General features: G+C 36.6%; 1 long non-coding RNA gene across 1 annotated transcript; it reads right to left on the reverse strand.

Moving 5' to 3' along the window:
• Window positions 1–976: 976 nt before the first annotated feature.
• On the reverse strand, window positions 977–5,563 carry LOC136240990 (uncharacterized). The gene is made up of 3 exons (XR_010694074.1): window positions 5,247–5,563; window positions 1,684–1,801; window positions 977–1,271 (listed from the first exon to the last, which is right to left on the reverse strand). It is a non-coding gene; the product is annotated as an uncharacterized lncRNA (long non-coding RNA).
• Window positions 5,564–13,506: the final 7,943 nt, after the last annotated feature.

Below are 13,506 nucleotides of genomic sequence, written 5' to 3' on the forward strand. Positions count from 1 at the left end.
TTCGTGGCAGTATGGCAACGGTATGTTAATGGATAATGACACGCTAGAAGCACAATGGAGTAGCTGGTCTGCTTTTTGAAATATTCACCACAGTACCCGCCATATCATGACATGCGTGGGCGAGCAGATGGGGCGTTCTATTGTGATATCAGAAAGTAGACCAGCTACGAGGTTGTACTTATAGTATGCTATACCCATCTATTGGTGATTACCACATAGCCACGAATTGGCTGCTACTGTACCGGGTCTGGTAGAAAGAACGAAAACGTGATATTTTTGTATTGTAGCATTGGGCTTCTTACCACACGTATTTTAAGCGCCTCGTCTGTAATTTCTTCGTGAATACGCTCTATCAAGTCTCCAACAAACAAGTTCACTATAACAAACTTCATCACTTTTAACTCTGCCAGCACAAAATCAGGATCTAGTAAGAAACTAATTCACCAGTCTCATCTAAATGATATATCCAGACACTCGTACTTTCACCGTCTACCTAATCTCTGGAATGCACTCCCAATAATTGACCTTAATCAATCTTTTCAAGTTATTAAATCAAAATTTAAGAAATATTTCTTGAAAATTTTGACGACACTAATCCATGCACATTACATTATTTATTATTATTTATTATTATTATTATTTATCTAGGACCGGGTCACACATAACCAAGTAAATTTGTTAGCGTATTAAACAACCTGTGGCTGCTTTGTTTAACTGTGATGCATAATAAGTACAGTAGGACCTCCATTATCCAAACACCTATGTGCCAGTTTAAATATACACAGAGTTCCGTTCAACTACTCTAATGGAACATACACTTAGTCTAATAGAACGTTCACCTAATGAAGAAATACTCTAATAGAGCAGCCACTAATAAAGAATGAATAATCAAGGTTTGGATAGTCAAGGTCCTATTGCATCAGCTGCTTGTATCACAATTGATGGTGGCCTCTCTACCTTTCCCCCATGGCCCTGATTATGCCACAAGAATGTAAATGTAGTGTCAGTTTGCAACACCATAAGAGCAACTTTTAGCTTGCAAGTAGGGCAGATTTTTTCAAGACCAAAAAATATGAAGAAAACCACCCACTTAACGACCTAACATTAATCGACATTAGTTTAAGTGGAATTCTGATGCTACACACTACAAATATGGTATGATAACAACATAAAAGCACGTAACAGTAGACAACATACAAAAATAATTTTTCAAGTGTTTATCTTTATCCATTAATAGCAAATTGAGACAGGTATTCAATTTATTTATCTTGCTACAAAACAAGAATACATGAAACTGCTTATTCCTACATCTGATATTCAACAAATACATGCAGTTACATGTATAGTATAGGGAACCTCTCAGGGACATATTATTCTGAATAAAAAGTCTGACTGACTGATGAAATTACTCAACTACTGTACAAGAATGAGTAGCACAACTTAAACAACACTACATCATTTTTGCCAATGGATTTTATTCTAGCTAGTGAATGGATAGAAGTACGGCTATTCAAGGGATGTTTCACGCTACCATTTCACATAAACAAAGTAACTGTGTTATTCCACATGATCATTAATCACAGGGTAATACAGTGTTATCCAATCCCTCGGGACCAAGACATGTTCAGATAATCAAACCCCATACATTTGTATACAGAGCTCAAATACTCTAATAGAACATACGTCATAAACAAAAGAGAACTCAATTCTGCTGTTCGGATAACCAAGTGTTCAGATAATCAAGGGAGCTAGCACTGTACATCATTTCACCACAGGAAGAAGACTGATATACCATTTTACCCTGTAAGAAATGTAACAGTAAACTAACGGGTGGGACACTACATATATAGCATAGTTTACCCCGAGATTTAAACTAAGGTTTATTTGTTGGTCTAAGTTTTACATCAGAGTAACTATCAGTTATTAGTAATTGGTTTACTCTGAATTAATCACAAGCGGAGCTTATAATAAGAATTCCCTGTTCCCTGTACCATTAGAAAAAGACTACTGACACCACACAATCATCACCACTCACTACACCACATGCACATATGCATGCAGACACACAGAGAGTAGAAGAGTAGTTATTCTGATAAATATTTTTTTCAAATTCCGTAGCAACTTGTTGGAAACATGTTGGGTCAATCTGAAGGCTTGTTTGGGCTTAGTTTTACCTAACTAATACTGCCACATCATCATTTGGGAAAAGTGAGGATGGTTTTTGGATGGGCCACACCCACGCCTTTGTGGTCCCTACTACACAGTACGATAACAGTACTATCGTACTGTACAATAAGTGAGCTGACAATCACTTCTCCAGTGTACGCACCTTCTCATTACTGCTAATTCCAATGCAAGTAAAATTCAGTAGAAGAACTGATAGACTTTAGGGCCTAGCTACATAAATACTAAAGTTTGGTAATATTCGGAAGGCATACCTTAGTGTGGTTCCTAGTAGGCCATGCACCCCACCCCTATCCCTAAGAAAATTAGACCATTGCGGTTGAGTCTCAGGGTGATTTCAGCAGTTTACTGTATACAGTACTTATTTTACTGTTGTACAAGAGTGACTGCTCTATTAGGGAAATTTTACAGAAAAGCAGGAAACATACTTTTCAGAAATTTTTTAACACTAGACCCAACATGAGGCTGACTATTAGCAAGTAGCAACTACTTCTGTCTCCCTGCTGTATTAGAGTGACTGTTCTGTTGAATGTAAAAGAAACTGTACATGCTGCAATTCAGCAATCATGGAATATTTAGTTGTTAAAACAAATACTACATTTGACCAGTTATAGCTGAGGCTATTACAACTTTCAGCAAAGAAAACCCTGTGGCTACTATGTGAAGGCGGCTACTATGGACTTGTGTGGCAGCAGCTCATGGTGTCTTTATGGATTCACAAGTGACTGGCCTTGTTCAATCATCCTTCAACAGTATCACTCATTTAAACTTCTCTCAAAAACGTTATTTCCTGGCTTAAAACAACTCCTTTGCCTGGTTTCTACTCCAAACATGTCTTATCAACACTTGTACCAGCATATTAAGATACAAAATGTGGCTCTTATCTGAGGGCAACGCTTATGACAATAATTTTAGGCTGTAGATCGGCCACTATCTGGGGGCAACTATTGTAAGAGCCACGGCTATGAACCAGTCAAATATAATGAAGGTGCAGTGGACCCTAGGTTATCTGAAACCCAATGTGTCTCAGACAATGGTAAAAGTGTTCAGATAAATCAATTGTTTGTAAAACTGAAGTCTATACATTTATATCCAGAGCTCTGTTGAAATTCTCTAATAGACATACATTTGTACTCAAAATATTCTAATAAAGCAGTTGTTACCAATTTAGGATAAATGAGGGTACGGATAAATGAGGGTTGGATAACTGAGGGTCTAGTGTACTTAACTATTATACAAGAATAAATAACACAGCTCAAACAATCAGTAGTGGGTTGGACAGTTTGCATTTGGAATAAGTTAAGTAACATTTGGTATGGTTCAAACTCTGATCAGAGAATAGAGGAAGTTGTTTGAGACATTAGCACCCATCTAGCAATGTGGATACTACTTAGTGATAGTTCAAATGGTGTGGTCAACTTGTTTAATCAACAATTGTTTCTTTGTTTCTAGTCTAGTGGCAGGGCATATTTATCATGTGTAAAGAACATTAAAAACACCTCATATTTTCAAGTTTCTTCCTATAGTCAGGTATAAACTATATAAAGACACGTTCAGATGTATATATGGGTTAAGCAGGCCAATAGCTAGTTAGAGTTCTCAAGGTTATATTAGTCATTTTGCATACAGTAGTGTTACATAATGCATAACACTATTCTTCAAAATATTGTATTGGTGTCCATATGAAGATGGGCATGTGTATATGTGTTGCATGGCCGAATATGACTTGCCCACCCAGTGCCCAGACATGGCAAAGTCACTACACAATGGTGTTGAAATGAAAAACAGATGTCATTTTTTTTAGAATCCACTCTTTGTATTCTCATAGAACATTCATCAATTTAGAGTCTAACTTATGAGTACCTGAAAAAAAAACACCAACAGTTTGGCCTAGAAATTTAGCATGGTTAATGTTACAGATGTTAATAGTGTTTCTATCTAGTCTGCCCCTCTGCATAGAGAGAGGGTCTGGTCACTTTCAAGGTGTCATTAAACAGTGATGTCACAATAATGTCAGCAGGGGTGTATGGAGGGGGGTTTCCAGGGGTTTCAGGAAACCTCTTTGGATTTTACACTGTACTTAAAACATTAAGAAATTGAAACTTCAGGGTTCTAGAATCTGGAATCTGTTGTGGAACCGGATACATTTTAAACTTTTATCTTAGTTAAATAACAGTTTTTCACATGATAGCAACACTTATAGCATTGTTCTGAATTATGATTTTGGTGAAAAGATCGAGATACTCTAATAAAGCAGTCAGACAATATAAACTATTCTAATATAACAGTCACTTAGCTGTAGTCGAAACCTCTTTTCAAAATTCTGTGTACACCCCTGATGTCAGCAAGAATGGCACATCCAACAGCCACATAAAGTGAGTAGTTCTTAAAAACATCAGCGAACAGCTGCTAACCAAAGAGAACCAAAGATTCTTTCCATATGGATTAACATAACCAAGATTTCTTTCCATATGAATTAGGCAGCATTACCAGTTTTAAGTGTTACACCACAAATTTTGAATGTGAGAGTGACCAGACCCTTACTCTATAGAAAGGCAGACTAGTTTCTACAGTCAATAAAACTGTGTGCAGTACAAAAATGTGATGACCAATAAAATGAAGGGGTAAACATGTTGAAATTCATTACAGATTTTTCTGCCTTCAACGCTAGAGATACAGTCAAAAATGTGAATGTGGAAATAAAAAAAAGTTATATCATTGGAAAATCACTTCACATTATGTAGTGAAGCAACACTGTAAAAATTTAGTAGTGAATTGCTCTGCCATAATACTCACTACTTTTTGCAGTGAACGTCACTACTTGGTGGTCAATGTAGTGACATTCACTACAAAATTAGTAGTGAACGTCACTACACAAAAATAGTGAGTATTGTGGCAGACATTAGTAGTGATGTTCACTACATTTAGTAGTGACGTTCACTAGTTTGTTTTACTGTGAAGGAACAAACAAATTTTAATATATTGCTCCACTTAAATATCCAATATGCTTGACTTGACATTCCTCTTATATGTTCTCTTGAACCCTTTCCTACTCAACTTACAACACTTTTTCAGCTGTAAACCTTCTTGTGTCGTTTCTCCCTGCTCCTTCAGTCGCTGTCCTAGCTGGACGAGTAAAATTACACTTGGCTTTGGCTTTAACTGGCCGAGTTCCTTACGCACGTGACACGCCCACTAAATCTCGATGTGTGGTATTCTGTTCATCCATCAACTAACAATTCCTTTAACTCGAAGTGTCTTCTCACTGAGCTTCTCAACTGCACTGAAGTAGTATCTAATGCCGGTTAAACGCGCAGCGCATATTAACTAGTCGGTTGCTATAAGCTACAACCCGTTTTCTCAAACCGGTTGTACGAGTTCGTTGCTAGGGACCGCAAAGTTATTTTGTTTGTTTATTGGACAGCGTTATTTGGAATAGTAAACTTCGTAACTACAGCAAGCAGAGATGAATCCATTTTTATTTTTTCCCTTCGTGTATTATTTATTTCATTACCGGTGAGTGCATATTTTTATGTGCACTAGTTTAGCCGTACATTATTTAATTATTTATGACGTATTTTGACGAAAAAAGTATTATTCTTATTACTTGGTTATGTAATTACTGTACAGAAACCTCCATATGGAGTATATATGGAGGTTTATGTTTATGTTCATCATGCCATCTAAGGAAACCTCCTGTAACAAAATTTTAACCACCTGTAAGCTATGTGTAATTTATTTTACTTTAATTGTATATAATCTGTAGTGTAATTAAGCAATTTGGCTGTAAATTGTAGTGTAAGTAAGTAATTTGGCTGTTGCTACTGGATACCAACAGACCTTTGATGTAATTAATTTTTTTTCCTTGTACTATATTATCTTGCCCTTGTATCCTTTGATTACATCATAAAGCCATTATTATTATTACAATAGAACAGTCACACTATCCATTAACTTTAATATTAGAATAGTCAGATATATTATTTCACACTACTACCAAATTTCTGACTAGTTTCGTTGTAGGCTTAACCACTAGCCGAATAGTATCAGATAAGCCCTGCATGGTTTAACCCTAACAGTTCAAATATTAAAATATGGTCCTCTATAATGATTAGTCTAGTAACTCTTCTAGTGGATCTAAACTTTGATTTTCTTATCACTGAACACTGCTAACACTGACGAAAACTGGTAATGGTGAGTTTAAACTGTTTTCCATGACTAAATAACTGTATGGTCCTAGATTGGAAAGTGGCAACCCTTATTATTAGTTAAAACATCAACTTTCCTATTATGATCATTACTAAAAAACACTAGTCTGGAGCACTCAAACTTTGACAGATACTTTTCTCAAGGTTTATTAATAAAGGGCTGGAATCACATAGCTAATGGGCTAAGTAAGACTTCATAATTTGAATGAAGAGTTTCTGATGTGTAAATAGTTTAATTTCATTTTGGTTTATTCAAACAACTTAGCTAATAAATAATACTTTTCTGGCATAGCAGAAAGCAAAAGTAGCTAGTTACATGAGTACACCTTTCCTGTAGTGCTTAGCCATACATTGTTGTGCTCAGTTGTATTAAAGTAGTGTGGCTAGGCCATCAACAATTTCCTAGTGCATTTTTGCAGAAAGATAATTACGCTGTAAGAATGTTGGTTAATAAACATCAAATTGAGCAAATAATAACATTACTGTGTGTCATCACTGAGGTCATCACAGTATACATTACTGGTGCATATGTAAGAGTCTATAGTCCTGATCATCCTTCTGCCCGCATCCTTTTGTTGGCTAGGGAGTGACCAGAAGCTAAGGTATGACTTGGAGTGGCCTTTACAATAGTTTCCTTCCGTAGTTCTATTGGTAAAGTACTCCAGAGGTTCTAGTGGATACGAGGTGGCAAGAAGCGAACAAATCACAATTATTTTAACAAACACCTGTGCCTTCTCACTACAACAATGCATATACTTTTAGTTTGGCCCATTCGATGGGGTGATCTTTGTACTTTCTGAGTCCAAAGTTTTAAGTAAATCGAGCCAGAAGTCTTCAAGTTATGAGCAAAACGGTAGCACCTATAACAACCATTGTTTCAGTCAAACTTGAATAACTCATGAATGGTGCATTCAAATCTCGGTTGCAGATTGTTATCCGGTAGTTGGATATCCCATAGAAACCTCAAAGTGGCAGGGTAATTCCCTAGTGGGTAATTCATTGGAATGTGCGAATTGTTCTAAAATTGGTCATTGAGTGAAGTGCTGCTGTTCGATAATATGTACTCAAGGGCGGATTTAGGGGAGGTGCTTGGGGCGCTGAAGCACCCCCCCCTCCAAAATTTTACAATGAGCAAGCTAGGAAGCTTCTAGAAGCTGTAGTACAGGTGCAGTTGCATTTTATACACATGTATAGGCAATGAAAAGATGGAAAGAGCAAGAGAAATAGCTAATCTTTTCCAAGAATTACTAAGAAGGGTTCAAAATTATACTTTTGGAGTAAGTCTTACCTTAGAAGTTGCTAAATCCGAAATACTCTAATAGAACAGTCAACTACTCTAATAGAATATCCAACATGAAACTATAATTTTCAAGAAGTTACCAGAGTGTAAGCTGAAATTAAACCTATTCTTCTAGACCTGCACACTGCCACCCTCACCATTGTACCAAACATCCTGCCATATACCAATCACTTCAGGTAAAAGATTTACACCTTTAATATACTATAAATTGTATAAAACATCCATTAATTGAAAATATATTCTGAAAATAACCTTTTCTGTCAAATAGTTTAAGTCTTTTAGGCTCTGCTACAAACTTGATTCTTGGGTTGAAATGCTTCTCTTGCATGCAAGTAAAACAGTAGTCTTATATAATAGTAAATTTCTTAGCTTTTATAAAGTTCACAAGGCTGCAACATTTGAGAACTGTTCGTTTTTATTTCCCTTGCTTGATCAAATCCCATGCTACATTTGTATAAATCTAGCAGCTTTAGAGTTTGCACTATCAAATCCCTTGAAGCTCAACTTTAAGCTTAAAATTATACTGCAGCATTTATGTTGTCATGATCATTGTGTGCTAAAAAGGGGTTAGTTGTGGCCAAAAACTAGTTGTATTTGTAGAGTAGCTAGTTGTAAAACAATTATAATGATGGATGGATCCATCATTTTAAAAGTTAGATTGAAATAGCAACCTGCATTTCAGAACAGTGGCCACATATGAAGTAGATCCAATCCTGTGTTTTAAATATTCTCCTTGACCTTACATTCAATTAACTATACACTCTTTATTCTCTTTGACAAGCCACTATTATACATTTTCTTAAAATCCAATAACAGGAAACAGTGTATAGTTCTGTTTTTTTAATTAAAATTACTTCCAACTGAACTCATTTATCTTGTACCCAGATTTGGTTAAAAATAGCTTCTATATAGATTCAATCTTGTGATAGCCATTTTCCAAAAATTTCCATGGGTTCTGGGAGTATATGCCACCAGATCTAGAGCCCCCCTAGCTGGAGAATTATATCCAGCTGAGTGCACATGCACTCCATACACTGGTGAGTCAGTCTACTTGCCCTCTCCACTCCCACTTACCCTCTCTACTGTTTGGACAGCTAGTGTAGTTTGAGCCATGAGACTGTAAATTATGCTATCCTTCAAAACACTAAATTTGATCATGTACAGCTGATACCCATATGTTTCCACTAGCTACTAGTTCTTTAAGATGTTAGTCTAAGATTGAATTTTAGCTACATGGCTGCACCCTTTAGTTATATTGACAAGCTGTAGGGGAATAATGGTATCACATAAACAAAGTGACATCATTTTCACCCAAAATTACTACCAAATTCAATCTCAATAGGCCAAATTTGCAAAATTTCCTGTGGGGGCATGCCACCCAGACCCCCCTATGCTCCGCATGCTGAGTGTGCTTCTCACACTAGTTGTATCAACTATCTTGCTACATATATAAATGTCCATGTTAGCACCCCCCCTTCTGAAATCCTAGATCCGCTCCTGGTACTGGTGTTTGAGATATGGCAAACGATGAGGCTTGCGGTTTAGCCCATAACTCCCAGTGTGTTGGTGTATCTGTCGAATAGTCCAAACTGGAAGCCTGTATATGTTGCTGTGGTGAGGAAATATAAGCGCTTGTTGAAATCTGTTCGATAAATGGCGACTTACGCTATGCTAAAAGTAGATAGAGTAGCTAGTAGTGCTTTAATTTTCATAAAATGGAGAAAGGCTAGAGTATATTTCCGGGACTCCAGAAAACACGGAATACGGAATAACGGAACAGTGGAATAACGGAATTGGCAAAAATTACATTCTTACATTTTACTGCTATATATACAGTCTATAGCATACTCACCTCGTAACAATTCCACAGAGAATCCACTAAGGCAATCCTCAGGGCGATCTTTAAATAGAACGAGCACAAAACTAACCACTCTAGAATAATCTAACTAAGCTAAAATACTTTCTAATACACTTTACTACAAAATCGTTACAACACTATAAGTTCTTTCTGCTACAGCTGCTTATACCAGCCGTCACACACGAGTAACTGCCCGAATTTATTAGAATCAAGCTGCACAAAGTGATGTCAGCTAAATACAGCATTTAACCTTTTGAATTTTTACATTAAGCTTGTTTGACGATGCATAACTAACAGGTTAGCCTAAGTAGATTATTTCAGAGAAGATTTCTTAGGATGGAGTGTTGTCACTAATAATTATTTTTTTACCTAATTTAATTTATAAATGACAAAAAGCAGAAGAAAGAAAAAGCAGCTAAACCTACAGAGCCTACACAGGCCTACAAAAATACCGCATGGACCGCCAGCATACACACAGCAAAACCCCCGGACAGGAGCCTTAACAAGAAAGCCCTGCAGACTACTGACCAAACTGCAGGGAGTGGGAGCATGAAACAGAGTTCAACTCCCACAAAGGACTGCCAGGCAACAGGCTAAATAGATGTAAAAATGTCCGGGCATTGTGGCACCACAGACAAACAGAGAGTTGCTCTAGCAGATGGCGGTATGCTAGGCCACGAGAAATGCCACTCCTGGTGGTTGTCCTCAAAGCAATATCCTGCAAGACAGGACGACTAGCAGCAGACCACAAACCCAAGGACTCAACCACCAGGGGGACAAAAACACCTCCAGCAGCCTGTACAAGCTCATCATGGTGAGCATCCTTATCTTCTTCTCCCTTAGCAGCAGCCACACCTGCTGAAACTGCAGACCGACCCAACAGAGATTCTTGTAATGGACAACGCACAGTAACATTGAAGTACGCAGGCTTCCCATGCACAAAGTCAGGGTGAAAACATCACCCGGGCAATCCAATCGGGAACCAGCACACCGTTGCTCTTTACAGCAACCAGTGTTGTCCTGAAGTAAAGCATGATATATCACATCACATAAAGCATCGTGCCTACGTATACGCATGGGTCCATGTCCACAGCCCAGCAGATGAACACCAAATTGATCAACAACACTACCACATGGGCAGCGAACTGGAGAAGTGGCAGAAAAGAGAGGGACACCAAGCCAGTATCGAAGAGAACATACAAACTCCTGTGAGGACATGGATAGGCCTAAAGAATCACAAGGAATGGCCCAAAGCCATGAAATGGTACAGGGGTCAGCAGAAATTGAACGAATTCTGGCTTGGTCCCGAATGGTAAGTGAATTAAGCAAAAGGGTCTGTCACTAATAAATTCGGGCAGTTACTCGTGTGTGATGGCTGGTATAAGTAGCTATAGCAGAAAGAACTTATAGTATTGTAGCGATTTTGTAGTAAAGTGTATTAGAAAGTATTTTAGCTTAGTTAGATTATTCTAGAGTGGTTAGTTTTGTCTAGTTCTATTTAAAGATCACCCCGAGGATCGCCTTAGTGATTCTCTGTGGAATTGCTACGAGGTGAGTATTGTATAAATGCTATAGACTGTATATATAGTAGTAAAATGTTAAGAATGTAATTTTCGCTTATTCCGCTGTTCCGTTATTCCGTATTTTCTGGAGTCCCTATATTTTCACTATTTTAACCATGAAATGATTTATTTATTAACTGAGTGAACAAGTCAAAAAAACAATCTGGATTATCTTGTACAGTTTCAAAGTGATCATGCATGGAATGCCATGAGTCAGTTACGGTAAAACGTTTTTTATATAGTTAATCCTCTTCCATTATGTAATCTTGTAGAATTCATAACATTAAAATGTCAATGTTAGCTATAGCTACTACTTTAAATGAACTCTAGATTGTGTTGGTAGGTTTTCTGGAAAACTACAAAAGTAAACTATACAGATAGGAAAGTTGCTCGTCTAGGTTTATAAAAAGTTTCACTTATTTTAGGTCCTAAATCATTATCATTCTCAGAAGATAGACATACACATCCATCTACACAAATACATTGAAAGTCAGTATATGAAAGATAGCTAATATTATGTTCAATCAAAGGGGTCAGTGGAAAATGAGGGTGACCCATATTTTGAGATTTGCCTTTTTGTAAAAACAAAACTGTTTGGTTAGGTATGTTAATAATGTTTCCACAAAATTTAACAATAGGACTTACAAGTTCAAGTCACAACCAAATTTAAATTTACATTAGTCTATGACAATTCAGGAATGTCAGAAATTTCTATTGAATGCCCATGATACATCCATTTTATTTTTTAATGTGGGTTACCCCCTTTTCCCACTGACCCCTTCAATTAATGACATCATTAATTATACAAAAAGAAGCAGGAGAACTTGAAAGTGTTATGCCATAACTTCACAATACTCCCTTATACAGGGGTATATGAGAGTAGGATACTCTCCTCAGTATAAATATTATGTACTCTTGATTACGGTGATCTCCAGCATGACAGTCATTGATTGCAGATCCTCTAGAAGTACACTATGTTTGAATACTCAAAGCTTGATGCATATGGTACTGTCCTGTTTTATTGTATTGCTGATCCTATGTGGCCCCCATACTGATTCTTAACTGTTGCTAATTTTGTTTTTGTTTTTGTAGGTTTTAGGACATTTCTGATATAATGAATCATCCACAGACTGGCTATGCTGCATAATAACAACTCGTGACAGGTGCATTGGAGCACTGAACTTTTGTATGCATAGTATTGTATACCTGTTGGTACACGATTAGGAGAATACATAATAATAGAAAGAAAACAAAATTAATGTGCCAGAATTTTCATAGAGCAAACTTCATAATGGCACTGGTACAGCTAATGACAATTCTTCTTTGATTCAACAATCCAATACAACAGGACAGTACATAACATAAAACATAAGCATCAAGTTTTGAGTATTCAATCATTGTGTACTTCTAGAAATTTCTGCTTATTTATGTATTCTATTCACCTATAGTATTTTTATACCGGTAAAGGCCATCAGGAGTTACAAACATACGGATTTTTCCTTATCTTTTCTTTCAAAGGAACTAACAGGTCAACTTGAATAACACTATTTAGAATATGCAGTCTTTAAGTTATGAAAGGGGATAGGAATCACCCTTAGTCAATGTATGTTAAGCGTTTAAATGTGATGAAAACTTCACCTTTTGTTTTGCATACATACATCATTACCTACTTCCTAGGGCTGAGCGATTGTGACATTTTGCTACTTTCACAATTGTGGGATGCAACATATCTTGCAATTGATTATGATAACTATCATGATGTTATAACTTACATGCATCAACATTGTGTACCCACAACTTTGTATGAATTATTTACTACAAGATGAATAACTTTTCGACATAAGTAAGTTAGGCCATAGATACGTAGCTACAGTTTAATACCAGCATAATAATAATATCCTTAGAATTTAACAGTTTCTAGCAGGCATGCTTAAACTACGTAGTAAGGTTTATTCACACAATGAATTGTATCAGGCTTGTTTTCCGGATCGTGTTCTTCCACAACAGTATGTGCCACCATTTTGAATTTACTACTATACATTTGTTTGTGATGTCAAAACATCATGATCGTTTATAATACATTTCAACATCATGATGTTCAGAGACAATCACGATTATTCTCACAATTGATTTAATCTCCCAGCCCTACTACGTCCTTTACACCATTTCATACTAAAGTACTTACCCCATAACATTTCAAAGTACACTGCTATAGAATGTTTCAAAAGCTTTTGTTTGTGTTTGATAGGTGAACCACGGTGATGAATTCCAAGAATTTGCGAACCATTCTGACATTATTATATGGGGGAAACTTCAAATTCTAAATCATCATTATAATTAATTAACTGCCTATGTGACCAAATCTTTGGAACAATTCAACACTTTTATTTGTTC

Source organism: Dysidea avara, chromosome 12 (assembly GCF_963678975.1).
Source record: "Dysidea avara chromosome 12, odDysAvar1.4, whole genome shotgun sequence".
NCBI classification, from domain to species: domain Eukaryota; kingdom Metazoa; phylum Porifera; class Demospongiae; order Dictyoceratida; family Dysideidae; genus Dysidea; species Dysidea avara.